Below are 20,629 nucleotides of genomic sequence, written 5' to 3'. Positions count from 1 at the left end.
GATTTGTTTTCCTTAGGACTTGCAATCGGAGACTTTTCATGTGTGAAGATAAATAACCCCTAGCGAAAAACATTTAGTTTGCAATATTTACGAAAACACATATTTTAACAAACTGCAGTAATTTTAAAATGATTTGTTAATAACACGAAAATCAGCGGGACCGGGATTGCCTGCACTCGGGCAACTCATAATTCCAATCCCAGACATTTTTTACAAGCTTTTATTTACTTTCACCTGTCCCGTTGTCTGTCTGTGCATCAAAATGTTGCTAGTTTCCTAGTCCAAGACCTAGTTCTCGGTTTCCGATTTAGCTGAAATGTTGCATACATATTATGTAAGTCGGATGACAATGCAATATTGTGGTACCATCGAACTGATCTGATGATGGAGACAGGAGGTGGCCATAGGAACTCTGTGATAAAACAACGCAATCTAATTGTGTTTGGGGTTTTTAGAATTGTCTCGATAAGCGATAAAAGCTTGTACCAAAAATTTTACTTTTCACAACACCAATTCGAAAAAGGGCTTTTTCTTTCCTGCCAGGAGGGATCAAAGTGGCACTTTTCTTCCCTGCTAGGAGGGATCAAAGTAACACTTTTCTTATCTAAGACACATTTTTTTTTCCGCATTTTTTTTTAGCTTAAATAATAGTTTTAAACATTATAATTACCTCATAGGTGATGTGAAAAGCAATATGTGTCACATGGTAGCAAATTATTTCCATCTTGGGCGTAACACACTTAAATCCCTCACTACGCTCAGAATTCTACTTTAGAATCCCTTGCTACTCTCGGCATTCTATTATAGAATACTTCGCTTCGTTTAGGATTCAATTGTACGCCATCGCCGTAAATATTATTAATATTATTACTTTGAGTTACTTTTTATTGTAAGTTTAGTACCTATTAATTATGTTTATGGTTTTAATAAATAATAAGTATTTATTCATGGGGGCAAATCTGAACTGACGTTTAATAGTGCGAGGACAAATTAAATTAATTTTATTACTTGATATCGATAAAAATGACGTACAACCGTTGTATAATTTTGAGAATGTGAAATAATGGTATGTTGCAAGCTAAAATAAATTTTAGATACGTTTTGGTTTTTAGCGACGCTGTTATGCCTTTTGCTTCTTAGATGCCTTTGTACGGAAAACTTTTTTCGTGACATGAATTTTACATTTCTTGCAAATGCTCTATCTTCTATATCTGAATGGTCAGTTTTCCATGAAATCTTCGATCAATTTTTTTGCGAGGCATATTCAACCGATTTAAAAAACAAAAAGGTAGGCGTAATTAATCGGAATGCTAAATAATATTGTTGTACTGAATAAATTATTTAGTGTAATTTCAATACTTGTCACAAGTGACTCGACACCATCAATGTCAGATATCGGTTGTTTATACTTGTGATAAGTATAAATGAAAGAGGTTTGCACACAATCTATATATATATATATATATTACGCGAGGCCGATGTTTGTACATCCCATGAGATCTACAGTTATGGTCCGATTTTGATAAATGATATGTCATTAGATTCGTCTCATGCTGGAGAGTTGCATTAAACTCCTGGATTTTTAATTTTTTTCTAAAAAAGGACTAAAATATTAATTTGAAAAAGTTAAGTTAATTTGTGAGTTTGACCACGTGACATGTGATCCCTATTTTGACTCAAGATGTACAAATAATAATAAACATGAATTGCACTCAACCTGTAGTAAGTTGTTCAGCATGATGAAATAACATTTAAAACTTTCGCGGTTTGAACACATTAAATCACATTTAGAAACGGGTCTATCGCGAATTTATTTTGTTACCTTTATTTACCGACGTTTCGACACAGGTTTCACTGGTCGTGGTCGCGGCTAACTATCGGACTATTGACAATAATTAACTTTTATGTGTAGTGGGTGGTTTGAAAATGTGATGTCTACCTCAAACTTTAAATGCACTTTTCGTGGGGTAGTCACACAAATCTCTGTTTTGACATTTTGCTGGGACGTCAGTTAGCCGCGACCATGACCAGTGAAACCTGTGTCGAAACGTCGGTAAATAAAGGTAACAAAATAAATTCGCGATAGACCCGTTTCTAAATGTGATTTAATATGATGAAATAATTTTTGAGGGCAACATAATATCCGCAACACTTAAAAGATGTACGAAAATACAAAAATGATTTTACAGTTTGTTGACAATGAATGACAGTAAACATATTGTGTCAATTTTTAAGGGGATTATTATGTCAATACTCTCTAAATTGCCAGGTTGTTTTCATTTTAAAAATGGTGATATATGCAAACTTTTTTCGCATACCTATTTAAAATGTGGAGAACGGTCAAGTGCGAGTTGGACTCGTGATCGAAAAGTTCCGTGTCACTACATATGCATATTGACTAAATGTAAAAACCGGCCAAGTGCGAGTCGGACTCGCGCACGTAGGGTGCCGTACCATTATTATCTTTGAAAACGGCAAAAAAATCTAAACGACCGACCATTGAAGGCTGTTATGGCTGTCAGATCTACAGTTATGGTTCGATTTTAATAAATTATATGTCATTGGATTCGTCTCATTTGCAATAAGCTCTTATTTTTTTGATTTTTTGCCGATAAAGTACTAAAAAGTTAATTTGAAAACATGTACCACGTGACCTTTGTTCTGACTTGAGATTGAATTGAACTCGAACCTGTATCCAATGTATGTAAGGTATCCAGTATCCAATCCATTCAAATATTTGTTTTGAGACTGTAACATGCATACACCACACTAAAAATTATATTAAAACAACATAAAATTTTATTATTGTGGTTGACAAACATGTCAGACATGTGTCATTGTACTCATCAAGATGACACGCTTATTTTATTGTTGCTTTGGCGCATAGAAGGTAGGATCCTATAGAAGTTTAGTGACAGACAGAATTTGTACCCTACCAGGCCACCATAAACCATACAAAACGGTGGAGAAAAGCATCTATATTTATTTCAATAAGCACGTACGGCGAGAATTGAGATGTTAAATGATGTCGGATCTTTAAGGTAAACGGTCAGCCAATTTTCCGCATCGGTCCGCGACCTTGGTGCGGTGCGGCATATGTGCGATCGTGTGTAAAAGCCGTAACAGACTAATGCACCGAACCGCGATCTTAGTGCGCCACACCCATAAGTGAGAGCGAGAAAGAGAATATCTCGAAAAGCCGTATTGGTGCGGTCAAAATATCTCTTTCTCGCTCTAACTTATAGCTGCGTCCTTAACGTACGTTACCACCTTGTGTGACCACCTTGCACATTATCGATACCTGCGCCGCACCGCACCAAGGCCGCGGTGAGGTGTGGTAGTCTCTAACGGCTTTTACGATAGTCTGTTAAATACGGCTATAATATTTCTTTCTCGCTCTAACTTAAAGCTGCGTCCTTAACGTACGTACGGTGACCACCTTGCGCACTATCTCTTTCTCGCTCTTACTAAGGTGCATCGCACAATGACCTTGGTGCGGTGCGGTAATGTGTTAGGCGCTTAAGGTGGGCCGCCGTATGCTGAGAGCGAGAAAGAGATATTTTGACGGTACCAAGGTCGCGGTCCAGTCGTTGTACAGACTTTCAAAAAAGTAAATAATAAAAAAAACGCAATTAGGTCCAAGGGCCTGACACTCTTTGATAGAGAAAGATAGTCTTATTGCGATTCCTATAAGAGGAAAGAGAAAATAGTGCCATGCTTTGTCTTTATCACCGACCGGGCATTTTGTCATGCTCGGGTTATGGCATCATAGCAAGGAGGCGATGGCGAAATACCGAAATGTATAAGAGTGAAAGAGAAAAAGGATTATGCTGCCATACACGAAACTGTCATTACATGAATATGTCTTTTTTTTACCCCTGGTCGCTCGGTTTCATGTCTATAACTACGTGTATATACTTTGTCTATTATTTGGTCAAAGGGTTTACCGAGAAAACCGAAATTCGCAAATTGCGGGGATCTTTCTCTTTTACTCCAATGAAGGCGTAATTAGCGTGACAGAGAAAGATGCCCGCAATTTGAACTTCGATTTTCGTTGTTATAGCCCAGACACAGTATGTCACGGAATGTTTGTAAAATGTTTGTAAACTTCAGTCTCATGAACTCGCGCACCGAGGGTTCCGTACTTTTTAGTATTTGTTGTTATATCGGCAACAGAAATACATCATCTGCGAAAATTGCAACTGTATATCACGGTTCATGAGATACAGCCCGGTGACAGACAGACGGATAGACGGACAGACGGACAGCGGAGTCTTAGTAATAGGGTCCCGTTTTTACCCTTTGGGTACGGAATCCTAAAAAGCACGAGTGTTGTAATATCTAGGATTATGAGCCAAAAATCGGTGGAATAAAAACGTCGTTTTGAGCAAGTGTGTTGAAAATATAAAAAACCGGCCAAGTGCGAGTCGGACTCGCGTTCCAAGGGTTCCGTACATTACACAATTTAAACAATGTATTTTTTATGTGAAACGTGAGTGAAAAATCTTTAAAAACCCGTAGGGGTCGGATCAAAAACTAAGTAATTAAGCCCGACTCACGCTTGACTGCACATTTCTAATAGGTTTTCCTATAATCTATAGGTAAAGATCTATTATGTGTATTTTTTCAAAATTTAATTCCCAGTAGTTTCGGAGATAAAGGGCGGGAATGGTCATTTTTTGCCTATTTTCTTTAATAACTTCTAAATTGTTTATCCTAAAATTATAAAAAAAAAAATTTGATTCTCACAATAAGCTCTTTCATTTGATATGTAACACGATATACTTTGTAAAACTTTATTTTTTAATTTTTACATTTACCCCCCAAAAGTGGCCCCCATGTTTAAAATTCATTTGTTTACGTTACATGTTCGTCTTTGGGTCACAAACTTACATATGTATACCAAATTCCAACTTAATTGGTCCAGTAGTTTCGGAGAAAATAGGCTGTGACAGACGGACAGACAGACAGACAAACAGACAGACAGACGCACGAGTGATCCTATAAGGGTTCCGTTTTTTCCTTTTGAGGTACGGAACCCTAAAAATTATACATTAGCCCTATGAAATTTTAGGCATGAGAGCCAAATGGCAAGACAAGAAAACAACGCGCAGAAACCCAGCGAAGGCCGAAGGCCGAGCTGCGGGAATGAAGTGCTCGCATGCGGGTCTTTTCTTTCTACCAATAGTACAACTTTATTACTTTTTCCCTTTGGAAAACAAAACTACTGCACCAACAACTACTACACATCAACAACAGCACATGAATGCCTGAATGAATGAACATTTTATAAATCTTTTTACATGTAATGTTGAGTTTTTTTTTTCATTAAGTGTTCAGTCTTAGGCTGCCTGTCCACAGGAGCGGAGCGAGGTGGCGGAGCAATGAGCGAGGAAAAAATCCACCGATTGAATGGCATAAAATCTCCGCTCTGTAATTTGTTCGAAATGATATTGAGCTCCAGCGGCCAGCTCCATTGCGTACCATGCAATCGCATCTTCAAAACCAAGTTTGGCTTCGCAAGCCACATTAGAGCGTTCCATGCTCCCCATTAAAAACAGTTGGAGTCGCCGTCGTCGGACACGGCGAGGACGACATTATTATTATGTCACAGTTTTCAATTGTTTGGTTATATAGCACAATCGGATTAGGACTAACCTCGAAATCTCTAGAACAGTCCTGAAATTTAGTATGTACGAGTATGTAAATTAAAGGTCTCTTTTTCATGTCCATACTATTCGACATTTGGGGACCTCGAGGAATCGCAGCCATCTTGGAAAATGTGTACCATCCTGGAGAAATTGGCGATTTGCTCTAAATCTATGTCCTCTATGAAAATATGGTGTAAGGCAACATTAAATTCTAAACAAAAAAGTCCTAGATCTTTGCGGAAAAAATACATCTTGTTATAGAAAATAATTGCTGAATCCAGATTTAGTGCTTATTTTTCAGGGGATATTCTCTTAATAGGAAACTTGAAGGATGAATTCCACTTTTGTACACATTTGTACACGTTTTACCCTTAATATCAACATTTTACTCGACTGCGACTTAAACAGTCGTGGGTTAAAATACTGATAATCAGTACACCCTGTTACTTAGGATACTGGTCGGATTTTTAAAAATGACGTATTGGTAGATTTTTCTTTCTCTTCACAACCAGTTTACACTTGTTTTATTAAAGAAAAATCAATACAGCCGCCTTGAGAGGACGCCGAATATTAAATCATATTTTTTTCTTCTAGCGCCCAAACTATTTAGTGGATTTCAATAAAATAGACATCAATAGATCCATAATTGGTACACGAATGCTATGGAATACAAAATTCTAAAATAAACAGAGGAAAAAAGTTTAGGACTAAGAAATTTGATTGCAAAAACAGATTTTAGATCTTAAATGGGGTTTAAACAATAGTGACAGAAAAAAGTGATTTGAGCTTCGGGGACCACGGGGATCAGACGGAATATGAAAAAATATACAACTTTTTTGTTTTTTCTCTGTAGCTATGGATTTTATATGATCGTGTATGGCAAAGTGAAAGCTTATTAACCTTTTGGACGCCAATGACGGAAATATCGGCACCGCAGGTCCAACGCCAAAGACGGATTAATCCGTCACAGACTACAGAGCAACATAGATAAGATAAGATAAGATATGGTAATAGACGTACGTGCATGTGCATAAAGTTCATTTTCAGTTTTGACACTTCGGTGACGTGGCGTCCGAGTGACAGCTTTTGTGTTTGACACGGCGTCGAAAAGGTTAAATTCCACACAAAAAAGGGTTGGCAACACTATGTCTCTAAAACGAAGACATCTCATAGAAATATGGCACGGACGTCAAAAAATAGTACTAATTCATCTCCTACTGACGTTTTATTCGAACAAAACGCAGAAAAAGAACTCAGATCTGCAGTCCCTTGAAACTGTGAAAAATCTAAGTTGACACTCAAGGGAATCAAAATTTATAGGGCACTTTCTTTTGACCTAGTACTTTGAAATTTGGCAAGTAATATCGTGCTATACTACAAACTACAAATACAGGGAATAATCTGAAAACTGTAACTGTAACAAACAATTTGTTAAATTTGTAGGGAACCCTCGATGGGTCCGACTCGCACTTGTCCGCTTTTTTTGTTACCTAAATAAGTTTGACACATTATGCTATAACGTACTTTCTTGAACTGACTCCATAACACAAAATATTTAGTCGTTGGATTCGAAAGGCCATAGAATAAGTATATACTCGTAAAAAGTCCGTCAGATCGTTAATAACAACGCCGAGGAAGATATAAAAAAGGGTTTAAATATCGTAAAATTACGCGAGGCTGTCAATCACAGAATCTCGAACCTAGTTAGTCGTTTCAAATACGAGTACATGATGCTTGGTAATTCGGTAGCCAACCATTTTATTTCAACCACGTACGAAATTGGTATTAAGTATGAGAGACATAAAAATATACGTTAGTGCTTACCCCTCGATTTAGAGGACGGAGTCTCATTGGGGAGTGAGGCGGGGTTTGACCTTGACCTGGTAATCTGGGGCGCTCGGAATATCCAGAAGTGTGCTTTTGGTAGTCTCCTACAAATTAATGTCACTTGACACACTTGTACAGCTGTTAACTAATAGTTACGTATAAGTAAATTTAGCGTAACTTGACAACATCCTGACCTATGCCATAGCACTTAAATACTTTGGGTAAGTAAAGGTTTTTTAAATCATACTTATTATATATTATATAATAGAGTGAATGATTGTTTGCTTTGGGTGGGGGTCCAATTCCAGGTCCAGGTCCGGGTCCAGGTCCAAGTCCAAGTCGAAATCGAAATGTTGCTTGTTAAGCAAGTTAGGTAACTTGTCTAACAAACATAACGAAGAGAACAAATCGCCAAACGTGAACTAAGTATGCGTCGTTGAAGAGCTCCTTTCCGATCATTATGAGCAGTTCCACATCATAAAATTTTCACATTTCTTAATGTAAATGCTTGATTTGTTTTAAAAATACAAAAATCGCTATACTCGATTCCTCATGGATCCCATCATCAGAACTGGGTTTTGACCAAAATGTGTCCAATCTGTATAGGTATATAAAACTTTCAATCAAAAAATATTTTTTACAATCGGTCGAGAAATGCAGGAAAGTTACAAGATAATAATAAACATTAAAAAAAAAACAAATAGGGAGTATTACTGCAATGTTCTGCCGCCAGAGTGCAGCACTAGCACATATTGTAAACCATAAATTAACAGTTTTTTACTTTTACTTACTGGCCAATGGAATCAATTATGCATACGTCTAGTGACACACGCACAATAGGACACACGTCAAACGTCAAAATTGAGTCAAGCAACGTCAGTGCCAACATAGCGAAACGAATAGTGCTGTACGCACGCATTCACAGCATTTATCGGGTGATACATAATAAGTTATTAATTTCAATAAAAAAAAACAGAAATAAAACAAATAACCTTACATTCTAAGTATTTTATTTACAAAGATATTTTATTTACAAAGAAACAAACCGAGGGTAAGATCGTATGACGTATGATCGCAATTATTAATTATGTGTGAGTCGTATGTTACCTACGAACGTTTGAAAAGTAAGTAAACGGATAAAAAACCGAACGTTTTCAACGTATGCTAATTATTCTCCTTGCTCTATAGTTGGAATTAGCTATTAGCCCGATCTTAATCCAAGAAGGTTTTTGGGTTTTGGTGTCTTAAAAAATGTATTTAAACTTTTTGAGTGTAGATTAGTCCCAAACTATTTTAAAGGGTCATTAAGTGAGTAAATAATAAAAGCTTATTTTCTTTTTTATCATTTGCATTAAACATTTGTAGGTAAACTTTAGTTATAATATATAAATAAATAAATAATAAATGAATATTTGGGCACAATCTTACACAGATTGACCTAGCACCTAACTAAGCAAAACTTGTACTATGGGTACTAAACGTCGATATACATACGTATATAGATCACGATATAGATAAATACATACTTATATTCATAGAAAACACCCATGACCATACGTCGCACTACAGCGGGCATTTTGCGAGCAAGTCATTTGGTAAGGTTACAAAAAAAACATCTTAACTTACGAGTACATGTACTTAGTATTTGTAACATAGTTACCTGTTATCATGTATTAATCTTTAATGTGTACTACTCTTTGAAGTGACAACTGTTAAGCCCATTTAAGTGGTCATCTAAAAACAAATAAATAGTTGACATGCGTCATTATAACTGTCGTTCATATTATTCAGTCTTATTTGTATTTAAAATTGAAGGGATATAAACTAATAGATACCTAACTAACGTACAGTTGCAAAGGTATTTGGATTTGCACATTACAAATACTTGGTACCAAATACTAAGTACAAATACTTTATTCTGACAACTCGAAAATTGATTTGTAAACCTTACGAAGTGACATGCCCGCAAAATGCCCGCTGTAGTGCGACGTATGCCCATGACTCAGGAACATAATATCTATGTTAATCACACAAATAAATGCCCTTACCTCGATTCGAACCCGGGACCATCGGCTTCATAGGCTGCAGGGTCACTACCATCTAGGCCAGACCGGTCGTCAATATTTTTCGTCCATTTGTCGTCCTTCCAACTCGTCGAAAAAGAGTCCACTTACCCGGGTATACCTTATTGAAATGACTGTCGTAAGTTAATGTACCTATTTAGAAGAAAATCTACGAAACAATGAAAACAGAAGGATGCCCTGTACCTGTCACCCGACAGGTGGGTGGGTGGTGCGTCAAGTGATGTCTTATCTTAAATCATTGCTTAACAGACGCTCATTGTGATCTCCTTTTGCAGTTTAGATTCGCATTGTGGTCCATTTTTAGGGTTCCGTACCCATAGTGTAAAAACGGGACGGGGCTATGACTCCGCTATCCGTCTGTCTGTCCATCTAAGTTGAAATTTTCACAGATGATGTATTTCTGCTGCCGCTATAACAACAAATACTAAAAAGTACGGAACCCTAAGTGGGCGAGTCCGACTCGCACTTGTTTTTTTTTATTACGAGTTGCACAAGGCTCGTGAACCTGGCAAGGAGGCTGGCGCCGAGCCAACGCGTAGGTATATCTCGATTTTAAAGCCACCAGATATTCGTGGCATTTTCGGCTCCCACAAATCTCTGTGAAAAAGATGTTTGTACGGCTTAGTTAAAAAAACACAGAGATCCTCATATGTTGGGCGGTCGTCCTTTATGCCGGCTGTTGTTTTCTTCATTATAAACGTGGCCTCGTGTCGCCGGGCGTTTGATCTCTTAATGTGTCACCGCATGTGACGCTCTTTATTTTCTCCTTCAAAGGGTTCTTAGGTAGGTACCTATTTACACATATAAGAAGATACGTAAATACCTACATATTTTTGCGAGCTGCTTTATTATGCAAGATATTATTAGAGGACTGTATCTAAAGGGCCTAAAGGCGCATACCTCGACGTAAAGGTTCGCTTTGAACATTTTACAATTAAGCACCTATAGGGTAAAGGCACCAGTAGTCAGCCTTTTTACGAGATTTTTATGTTCAGCATCGTTTAATTGGGTTACTTACTACTTAATTGACCAATAAGAATTATTACAGTAGTTTATGTGACTGCTACATAATGAAAGGCATTAAAATAAGGAGTGCGAGTTTAAGAAACGAACGAAGTGAGTGAGAGAGAGAGAGTGAGGAGAACGAAGAGGACCGCACGAGTGTTTAATTATCTACAGTTACATACACTATTTTATCTACACACATATTATCAACTTTCTATGATATATTCACTAACCTCATATTACAGCCGACATTCATCGTTCCTCTCTAGCGGAACTCGCGGATATGAAGTGGCGTCTCCGAAATATCTTTATCGCTCAATTTACACGAAATTTTTGCTATAGTTAGTTTAAAAACAACAAAACATAAACATTATTTTATACTTACAAACTAATTAAAAGGTACAGACCTACGTCAAATGGCGGTAAATGAAAACTTTTGACGCATGTCACGCATCCGTGTTTTTTTTAATTCAGAGACAAAGTAGTCTCTAGCCTAGTCTCTTTTTTTATCTACGTATTTAAAAGAAGCCTTTATCTATGAGACATGTCGGCTCAGTTGGGCCTCTACATTACAGTTTCAATAAGGTGTTACTAGATATCAAAAAACTGTACACGAATTTCGCAGTTGTAGACAAGGGTTCTGCCAATATCGAGTAACAAACCCCAATATCAGTTACTGCATAACCCCTAGCTTCAAATAGTTGCGCCCTCTTGTCTCGAGTCCGAACACATTCCATTAGGTAGGAAGCCTGTGAGCACATACAATTTTCGCCCGGTTCAAGTCAGCCACTTCCCACCAGGGTATCCGAACTAGAGTGGGGGTCCGAAAGCCATATCGTTCGATACCAAATACCAACTAACATGCGAGATTTGTGAACATTTTATGCAATTAACATTTCGAATAAAACGTCACCTCGACTAATATTAGAATAGTCAATTCAATTCAATTTTTATTTATTAAAGACAACAATGGCCCATAATGGTTAGTAACAATTAACAATTAAGATTAAAAAGTAAGTGAATATATATTGGAATAGTGGTCAAATAAACTTGCATTATTTTCAGAGATGTTCGAAATTTGATGTCATTACTAAATCGATTTTGATATAACCATTACATTTTCACAGATAAGAAATTTGTTGTAATAAAACAGTTTATCTTAACTTAATGTTGGTAATTATTTCCGGATTTTGAAGGCATTATAGAGGGTTTATGATATGTGTGTAGATAAAAGTTTATACTGTTCAAGAATTTAATATAGTTTATTTTTTGTATCTTGAAGTACCCTAAAGGTTTTGATGATCATCAGTGAGAGAGTGTGTGACGAAATGGGGGTTTTTCAGATATGAATAAAATCTAAAGTATAAGAGCAATGTAATTGAAAATTGTTATGCTTAATAAGTCTACTAATGACATCATATACCGAGAATTTTGTTTATATGGTATAATCAAAACCCAAGTTATAAAGGTTCAAAAAAACGACGAAGCGCTTCGAGAAGGTAGGTAGCCCCCTTGCATTTCGCTTTACTCGTCTTGGCAGATAAAGCACAATAAATGTTAGTGGTTTAAAAAAAGTGCCAACTAAAATATATGCCAAATTAAACAGGTTGAAAAAATTGCACATTTAGACGTTGAAATGCCTTTGTGTATATTAGATCTGATTTTCTGGACCTACATCTACAGTGGCGCCAACCGTGAGCACAAAAACGGTAGTCCTCATTGTACCAAGTTAAAACTATAAGATTTCGTACAAAAAAAATTCTAAATCGGCCCAGACCGTCTATAGCACAATCGGATTAGGACTAACCTCGAAATCTCTAGGACAGTCCTGAAATTTTCATGTCCACACTATTTGACATTTGAGGATCTCGAGGAACCGCCGCCATCTTGGAAAATGTGTACCATCTTGGAGAAATTTGCATTTTACTTAGAATCGAAGTTCTCTTAGAGTTTTGAATGATTCACGGTTAGTTTCACTAGACTTATATTGACCGGGATATAGACCGTGATTACCTTTTGTATTATTTATGAGCAAGTCTAAGTTCTCTATTACAATATGATGTAAGATTAAAGCCGATTAAATACTACCCAAAAAAGTCTTCGACACTTTTGGCGGAAACATGCATGTTCTTAGAGAAAATACTTGCTGAATCCAGATTTAGCGTTTATACTTTTCTAGGGGACATTCTCTTAATAGGAAACTTGGAGGAATATGAATTCCACTTTTGTCTATACATTCGTACCTGATCTACCCCAATATCAACATTTTACTCGACTGCGACTTCACCAGAAACTAGGGTAATGGGTTTAAGTACTGATGCTTCAGTACACCCTGTAGCCTAGCATAGTGGACGAATTTTTCAAATGACGTATTGGTTGAAATGAATAAGAGACCTTTAATTAACGTACATACCAAATTTCAGGATTGTTCTAGAGATTTGGATGTTTGTCCCATTCCGATTGAATGTGAGTTGCTTTCTCGCGCGCGAGTCCATACTTAAAGTCACGCAAGATGTATGGAGTCGCACTCGAGAACACAACTCATGCTATAGCAGGTCAGAAATGACGGAGTTTTTCGGTAGCACTAGCATACCTACTTGTACTTCCAAAAAAAAGGTCAAATTGAAAATATTCCATAGTGATAGTAGATTCTAGTGCAATAAATAAAGTACGCGTCAAAAGCAGCTTTTTCTTTTCCGTTAATATACCAAAATATTTAATGTTACAATTTAGTTTCCTTTTATCAAAGTCATTATTTTTGTAGTAGAATATAAAAAAGATTTCCAATCAATACGGAAAATATGGACAGTTGAATGCTGCAAAAGTTTTTTGTCACCGGCCACGCCTTTGTTTACGACATTAATTCCGTATGAATTAAGATAATGGTACAAGTCAGTGAGAAAAATCCCGATTTTACAAGCTTTTATTTAACTTGCAATGTACCTATGTTCGGGTCCCGACTTCCAATGAAGCTGAAAATTTGCATACATATGTAAATCAGGTGACAATGCAATATTATGGTACCATCGAGCTGATCAGATGATGGAGACAGGAGGTGGCCATAGGAACTCTGGCCAACGCAACCTAATTGTGTTTGGGGTTTTTAGAATTGTCTCGATGAATATTAGTTGCCTGTGGAAAGAAAAGTACAGTCAGCGATAAAAGCTTGTACCAAAAATGTTTTTTTTGCCAAAAACTTATTTAGATATATATATCTTAATAACCGGTTGAGCTATATTTATGAAATTTGGGGTTCTAGTTAGCCTTAAGGGTCTTAATAAATGAACCAAATTTCATATGTTTATATTTAATAAATTTTGATTTACGTAGGGGTCATAAGTGGCTCCAAATGGTTCGTATAATATAACACACGGCCGCTGCGTCGCCAGTTCTCTTCTTTTGAACTTGGCTTGACACGCAGCCGCGTGTCTAGATTGCTAATTCTGTTTTTCAAGTCCACACTAAAAGGCCTTTTAATTTCGGCTCTGTTCAGTGGTAAACTAAGCAAAGCCGCTTGGAGTGGTTTCCATTGAAATGATTTATACACAAAGCATCCGAGGTCTTCTTTACAATTCAAATAGGGATAAGTACAGAAATGTTGTTTGACTGAGGCTAAATATCTAAAATAGATATTCTTAGCTCCTAAACCCTGCTTCTTAGTCAGTCTGTTTTCATGCGATAGCAAGACGCTCTTTGTTTGAAAATTCACTGACTGTCTAAATGCAGTTCCAATGTATGAAAATGAAAATGAAAAATGATTTATTGGGTACACAACAGGTTTTAACTAGGATCGAAACAAGAACCTTCTTTTAAGTAAAAAGATACTTGTGCCAGAAGGCATGTATGTACTTATATAAGCATGACAAGTTTTCATTTAATTTCTATATAAATAAACGTAAGTACATAACAATAGAAATTATAAACCAAACCATGCTTGTTTAACCGTTTTTTTCCATCAAGATACAAAATAAACATAAATATCTTAAACACGCAACGAATAGATCTAAAAGGATAAAGATAAACAAAGACAGTGGCCATCAACCATCATGTTATCGAGATTCCTCGTTTATTAATTTAACTCATTTAAACGTGTCTAGATTAGTTTCAGCTTGTACAAAAGTGTTTTCATACGATGTTCTCCCTGCTTGTAAGTCGCATTTCTAAACCGATTTGTGAAATTTTGTGAGCAGTTTCGATAATTATTATAAACTAGCTGTTGCCCGCGACTTCGTACGCGTGGATTTGTAACATTATACAGCAAAAGATATCAGTAGGGACGGTTAATCATTTGTTAATAATACAACGCATGAAATTTGTCTTTCACAAAGTACGAAGTTTCAAGCCCCTAACTGAAAAAAATTGTTCTCGATATAATCCTTCTCAACACTTAGATTTTCAAGTCCACTATTAAAATAAAATGTTCGCTCCCGATGCAAACTTTAATCATACAAACTTTTAAAATACGGTGCAATCACTTTTCGTCTATTTTAATATAATGCCCTTTTACCAACTTTCATGTTTCTAGCTTAAACGAAAACTTGTACTACATATAAACTCACATTTTACGAACGTTGAAATAACTTTTTTTTGTAATATTATACAATGCCTTTCTAAGAAGTTTCAAAGCATTTGTAATGGATTCAAACTTTCAACCCCTTTTTAACCCTTTTAGGGGATGAATATTTAAAATTCTTGTATTCTAATAATATGCCTTTATACAAAGACTGAAGTCCTGTACTCAAAAAAAGGTTTGATCTCCATACAAACTTTCAACCTCTTTTTTACCACCTTGGGGGATGAACTTACAAAAATGCTGAAATAAGTTTTCTTCCCTTTTAATTACATATCTTTCTATGAAGTTTCAAGTACCTAGCTTAAAATAAAATTAGAACCCCTACAAATTTTCAACCCCTTATTAACCACTTTATGGCATGAATTTTTAAAAACGCTGAAATTACTTTTCTTGTAAGTATTCTAATAATATGCCTTTAAACAAAGATTCAAGTCCCGCACTCAAAGAAATGTTTGATCTCCATACAAACTTACAACCCCCTTTTCACCACCTTGGAGGATGAATTTTCAAAAACGCTAAAATCACTTTTCTACTTTTTTAATGGTATATCTTTATACGAAGTTTCTAATTTCTAGCTTAAAATAAAATTTAACCTTAGAGTAAAACGCAAATTTCTCCAGGATGGTACACATTTTCCAAGATGGCTGAGATTCCGCGAGGTCCCCAAATGTCAATTCGTGTGGATATGAAAAAGAGACCTTTAATAAACATACATACAAAATTTCATAACTTTGGAAGAGATTTCGAGGTTAGTGTTAATCCGATTGTGCTATATTAGAATAGAGGCCAAATCATTTTTTTTTTGTTTCTCTGAGATGTTCTAAATTTGAATGTAATTAAGGTATCAGTTATCGATAACGTAAAGAAAAAATTACGAAGCACCCACAAATACAGGTTTGTTATTAGCTTATCGTTTCCAAATATATTATAGGGAGGTTATGATATTGATGTAGATAAAACCCATATATTAGAAAAAGGGAAACAGAACACCCTACTATTAGTGTTTAGCACGCTCTTGATAAATAAAACGTTTTATCAAACGCCAGCTCTTATTGATTTTTATATATATTGCCTTTGTGACGAAGATATTGTATCTCAGTAAAACAAATTATAACGTAACACTAATTCCTCATCACTATTTTATCTCACTTTAGATAAGTATTTTTATTTTTAACATACATTATCTTGTTAAGTTTACATCTTTTCGTTTCCTCTTGGCTTAGTCGGTAAAGGGTAAACTGCAGTCATGTAAAATGTTGCCACATAACAAGCAATAAGTTGCAGTACAAAACTCAAAAATGTGTACGTAAACTACAGCTCTTCACAAAAATGAGCTACCTCGTTCGCGAATGCAGCTGAGCAGGGCTCTAGTGTGTGAAAACTCTCATCATGACTATACCGGCCATAACCATAACCATGAGTAGTTGGAGTTGGACCATTGTGTTGTGCTTTGAACTAACATATCCTACAAGGTACTTAAGTGTCGCCGGGAACAGCGTTCTGTACAGTCAAGGGCATAAATATATATACATTCCCAAAGTTTCAAAAATATGTGTACGCTCTTACACCTTAGGCAATAAAGTCGTGTTTACATATTTCTGACTTTTCTGAGCCATTTGTCTGGATCGATATTTTTGCCTTCGACTGTACTTACTGAAAATTTAAATAAGTTTGTCGGGATCGGGTCATCAAATTCTGGATCGGTCTAAATCGGGCTTAAAACTATTTTGATTAGAAAGGTAAATATTGCATAATAAATAATAACAAAACTATTAAAACCAGACAAGCGCTTGATAGTGCGGTACTACAGAACTACTGATGTGCCGTTGGAAAATTTCAAAATTGCGAAATTTCCATATTGTCAATTGTCGGAAAGTTCTTATATTTTTGTAAGGGAACCGTTATTTTCCTGAAACTTCCGAGAACTTTTCCGACATTTTGGAAACTTTCCGCAACTTGCACATCGGTATACGGAAGTACGGAACCCCTTGAAACGTGAGTTTAACTTGCACTTGGCCGGTGTGATGAACTGTGACTTGAGGCAAGAAATTGTAACAAAAAACTCAGCCACGTAACTATTTTCATATAAACTATAATCGAATTTATCTGGAGTGGAAATTGAGAGCTGCTAGGCATATAAGTTAATAAGCGCTCTCTGTGAGTCGGTTAAACGTTCAATAGCACTTCACATCTCGTTTGCCTATTTGAACAAAAGGTGTTCGAACAATGACGTCCCGTGTGGTTAAATTGGACCGCAACCTGCCTTATTGAGGCAGAAGATGCAGTAAGAGCAACCCGAAGAGTATTTATAAAGTTATAGTTTAGGTGGGTCAAGAAATATGGTGACCGTTTTAACTGAGCTTAAACCTAATTACAAAGGTTTAATTTCTAGTAAGTATGTACCAAGGTAATGTATAGCTAGTAGTGTTGTGGATTTAAGCTTTGAAGCGTAAACTACAAGACTTGAGTCGCGACTGCTGAGCCTTGAAGCCTCGAACTTTAAAGCCTTGGAACCTTAACGACTCGAACTAAGAGTTCGTGTTGCTGCTTACGAGCAAAGAAACCTCGAGTCTTTTGGCCTCAAGCTTTAAAGCCTCCTAAGCTTTGAAGGTTTAAATCTGTAAGGTTTTTAGCAGTAAAGGTTTGGAGCAAAAAGTAAAAGCTTTTAACACATAAGATCAACCTATGCTACAGGGTAGGGTGAAATTTAATACGTTTTTGTGAAATAGGGAAAAACAGAAAAAGATAATTATGACTTATGGCGTTTTTAGTTTCGTATAGTTAACTAGGAACCCTTATAGTTTCGCCATGTCTGTCTGTTCGTCTCTCTGTCAGTCCGCGGGTTGGCTCAGTGAGTCAGTGACTAGTACTAAAATTTTACCTTCGTATTCCTCTGTCCGCAATATTGACGAACTCCACAAAGAGTGTGGTGGTATTTTTGGTTATAAAATGTATGCCTCGGCATTTTTACAGTTCTGCAGAAACCGTTTTGTTTTTTGTCTCTTAGTTGTTTAGTTTGCGTTCATGAATTAGTTCAAGCGGTTCAAGTAATCACCCAGTCTTAATTAAGTAATAAATATTTTTTTAAATACTTTTATTTTTATTTCTTATAACTCACTCATATAGGACGGAACGGAACGGGAAAATTTTAAAATATAGTTTCAAAGAAAATGTATATGTATACGCAACGGAATCACGGTTCTAAATTGTCCACCCTGTATACGTTGCAGGCAGTAAATGCGTTAACTGATGTTAAGTTACTCTTCCGATATGAATAGATAGGTATATTATAATATTCGTAAATTCTCTACACAAAAATAATTTCTGCAAAGAGAGCTCAACGTATGAGCTCTAAGCTTGACACAAGCTTTTAAGGTTCGGAGGCTTGAGCTTAAGTTAAAAAGCTAGAGTTCCCTATGAGGCCCGAGTCTTAAAGACTTCATTTTGACAAGTCATAAAAAGTTTGAGTCGTTAAGGTTCTAAACCGCTTTGTGAGCAAACCTTAACGCTCTAGCCTTAAAGGTTCGCGAGTCGTTAAGGTTCAAAAGTCTTAAAGACTAGTCTTTTAACAACACTAATAGCTAGGTATAGCTTCTGCCCGCGACTAGCGTCTGCATGTAATGATGATGATTGATAAAAACTATCCTATGTATTTCCCGGGCCTCAAACTATCTCCATACCAAATTTTATCTAAATCTGTTCCGCAGCAGTTTAAGCGTGAAGAGGTAATAGACAAACAGGCATAGTTATTTTCGCATTTATAAATTATAATATTGGCAGGGATGTTCGTTGCGAAAAATTTACAAAGTTAAAGTAATCTTAAAATGAGCTCTCACTCTCCGTGAGAGGCCATCGCCATGAAGAGGCGGCGCGCCGCCGCCGCCGCCGCCGGCCTGTACGAAATTCGCGCCGCGATTGGCCAGCGCATGAAGGCAAACTCGCGTCTAAGCTCAGCTCGGCTCGCTACAGTCGCTACCACTGCCACTGGCTTACCGTTGTCCGTCTTTAGCGGTCTTTGATTCTAATTTGTTTTGTGTACAAAAGTAGATTTTGATTTCCTACCCGTAGCGGTTAGTTAGCTTGCATAAAGGTACTCTGTGTGGTTATATTGCTATCCATGCCGTAATCGGCAACGGCGACCCTAGCTAACTACAAGCGTGTGCTCTGATATGGCTGGCCGAGCCGAGCTTACTTTTAAAACCCACCTTGCTTCCGTTTACCAGCTGATAGATGGGAGTAGAAAACTGCTTTCGGTAGTCTGAAATTACTCATACGCCAAACATACCCACACCACCTCAGCTGACCCTTCATCAAGAGCGCCTCCATGCCCGGCATCTTGCCCCGACGAAGTACTTCTTCTTCTTTTATTCGCAGAGTGGAACGTAGAAAGCGTAAGTGGAACGTGTCTAGCAAGCGAATGTCGCCTTTGTACAAACACCATGTTTCCGAAGCATACAAAAGAATCGGAAGAACCACGGCTTTGTACACCAACAACTTCGTCTGCAGCTTTAGACACGATGCGTTAACCGACCGAAAATGGACGCAGCCTTAGCAATCCTAGATGGGATCTCGGAGGACCACCGGAGGATATTCTGTTATCCTTTCTGATCTGGCTCCCAAGATACTTAAAAGAGCATACTTCTGTTAGGGGTTTCCCTTCTTAGGGCCCGGCCACATGTACGCGGTGCGACGTCGCCAACGCAACGCGGCGCGTTTTGCGGTGCCGCCGCCGCACCGCAGAAATCTGCGGCGCCGCTCGCCGCAACGCAAAATCTGGCGGTGCGTCGTGCGTCGTCGCGCGCGGTGCCGCAAAACGGTGCGCGGCGATGCCCGCCGCAACGCAAAATCTGGCGGTACTCCTGGTAGCCGAATTATTTACTATGCAGCGGTATACGTAGTATACGACGGACGCGGCACCGCAAGCCACACCGCCAGATTTTGCGTTGCGGCGGGCGGCGCCGCGCACCGCTTTGCGGCACCGCGCGCGGCGACGCACGACGCGCCGCCAGATTTTGCGTTGCGGCGAGCGGCGCCGCAGATTTCTGCGGTGCGGCGGCGGCACCGCAAAACGCGCCGCGTTGCGTTGGCGACGTCGCATCGCGTACATGTGGCCGGGCCCTTAGGTTGGAAGTGTTCGCTTCGCAATTACGGGCTGGTTGTTTTAGCACTTGAGTCTTGGATATGCTTATTACCAAGCCAAATCTAAGGCAGGACCTTAGATTTGGCTTTATAAGGACCTTTCCATGCAATTGGCCATTAAGCAAACGTCGTCGGCATAGAGAATCTCGAGTACGGAGAGCTTTGTGGTTTTCATTTTAGACTTGAATCGAGACAGGTTGAATACACTTCTGTCAGAACGAACGCTTAGATGTATTTGTCCAGTTTTCGGGACACCCAGATTTTTGCAAAACACTAAGATTACGAATATCGCGATGGCATCCCGATCGGACATCGACAAAATAAAAGTGAAACGACTGTCAATAAGTGTT

At 37.6% G+C, this 20,629-nt stretch overlaps 1 protein-coding gene and 1 long non-coding RNA gene across 2 annotated transcripts in view; one reads left to right on the top strand and one right to left on the bottom strand.

Annotated features, from left to right (window-relative positions):
• The window catches only part of LOC134754473 (uncharacterized), a 123,541-nt gene that overhangs the window by 61,430 nt on the left and 41,482 nt on the right, over positions 1-20,629 (top strand). The gene's annotated exons all lie outside the window — the stretch shown is intronic.
• LOC134754699 (uncharacterized) lies at positions 208-13,997 on the bottom strand. Its single transcript, XR_010128964.1, has 3 exons — positions 13,652-13,997; positions 349-432; positions 208-246 (listed from the first exon to the last, which is right to left on the bottom strand). It is a non-coding gene; the product is annotated as an uncharacterized LOC134754699 (long non-coding RNA).

The sequence above is a fragment of the Cydia strobilella genome, chromosome Z (assembly GCF_947568885.1).
Source record: "Cydia strobilella chromosome Z, ilCydStro3.1, whole genome shotgun sequence".
Taxonomy (NCBI): domain Eukaryota; kingdom Metazoa; phylum Arthropoda; class Insecta; order Lepidoptera; family Tortricidae; genus Cydia; species Cydia strobilella.
This window is presented reverse-complemented; position numbering and strand designations above follow the sequence as displayed.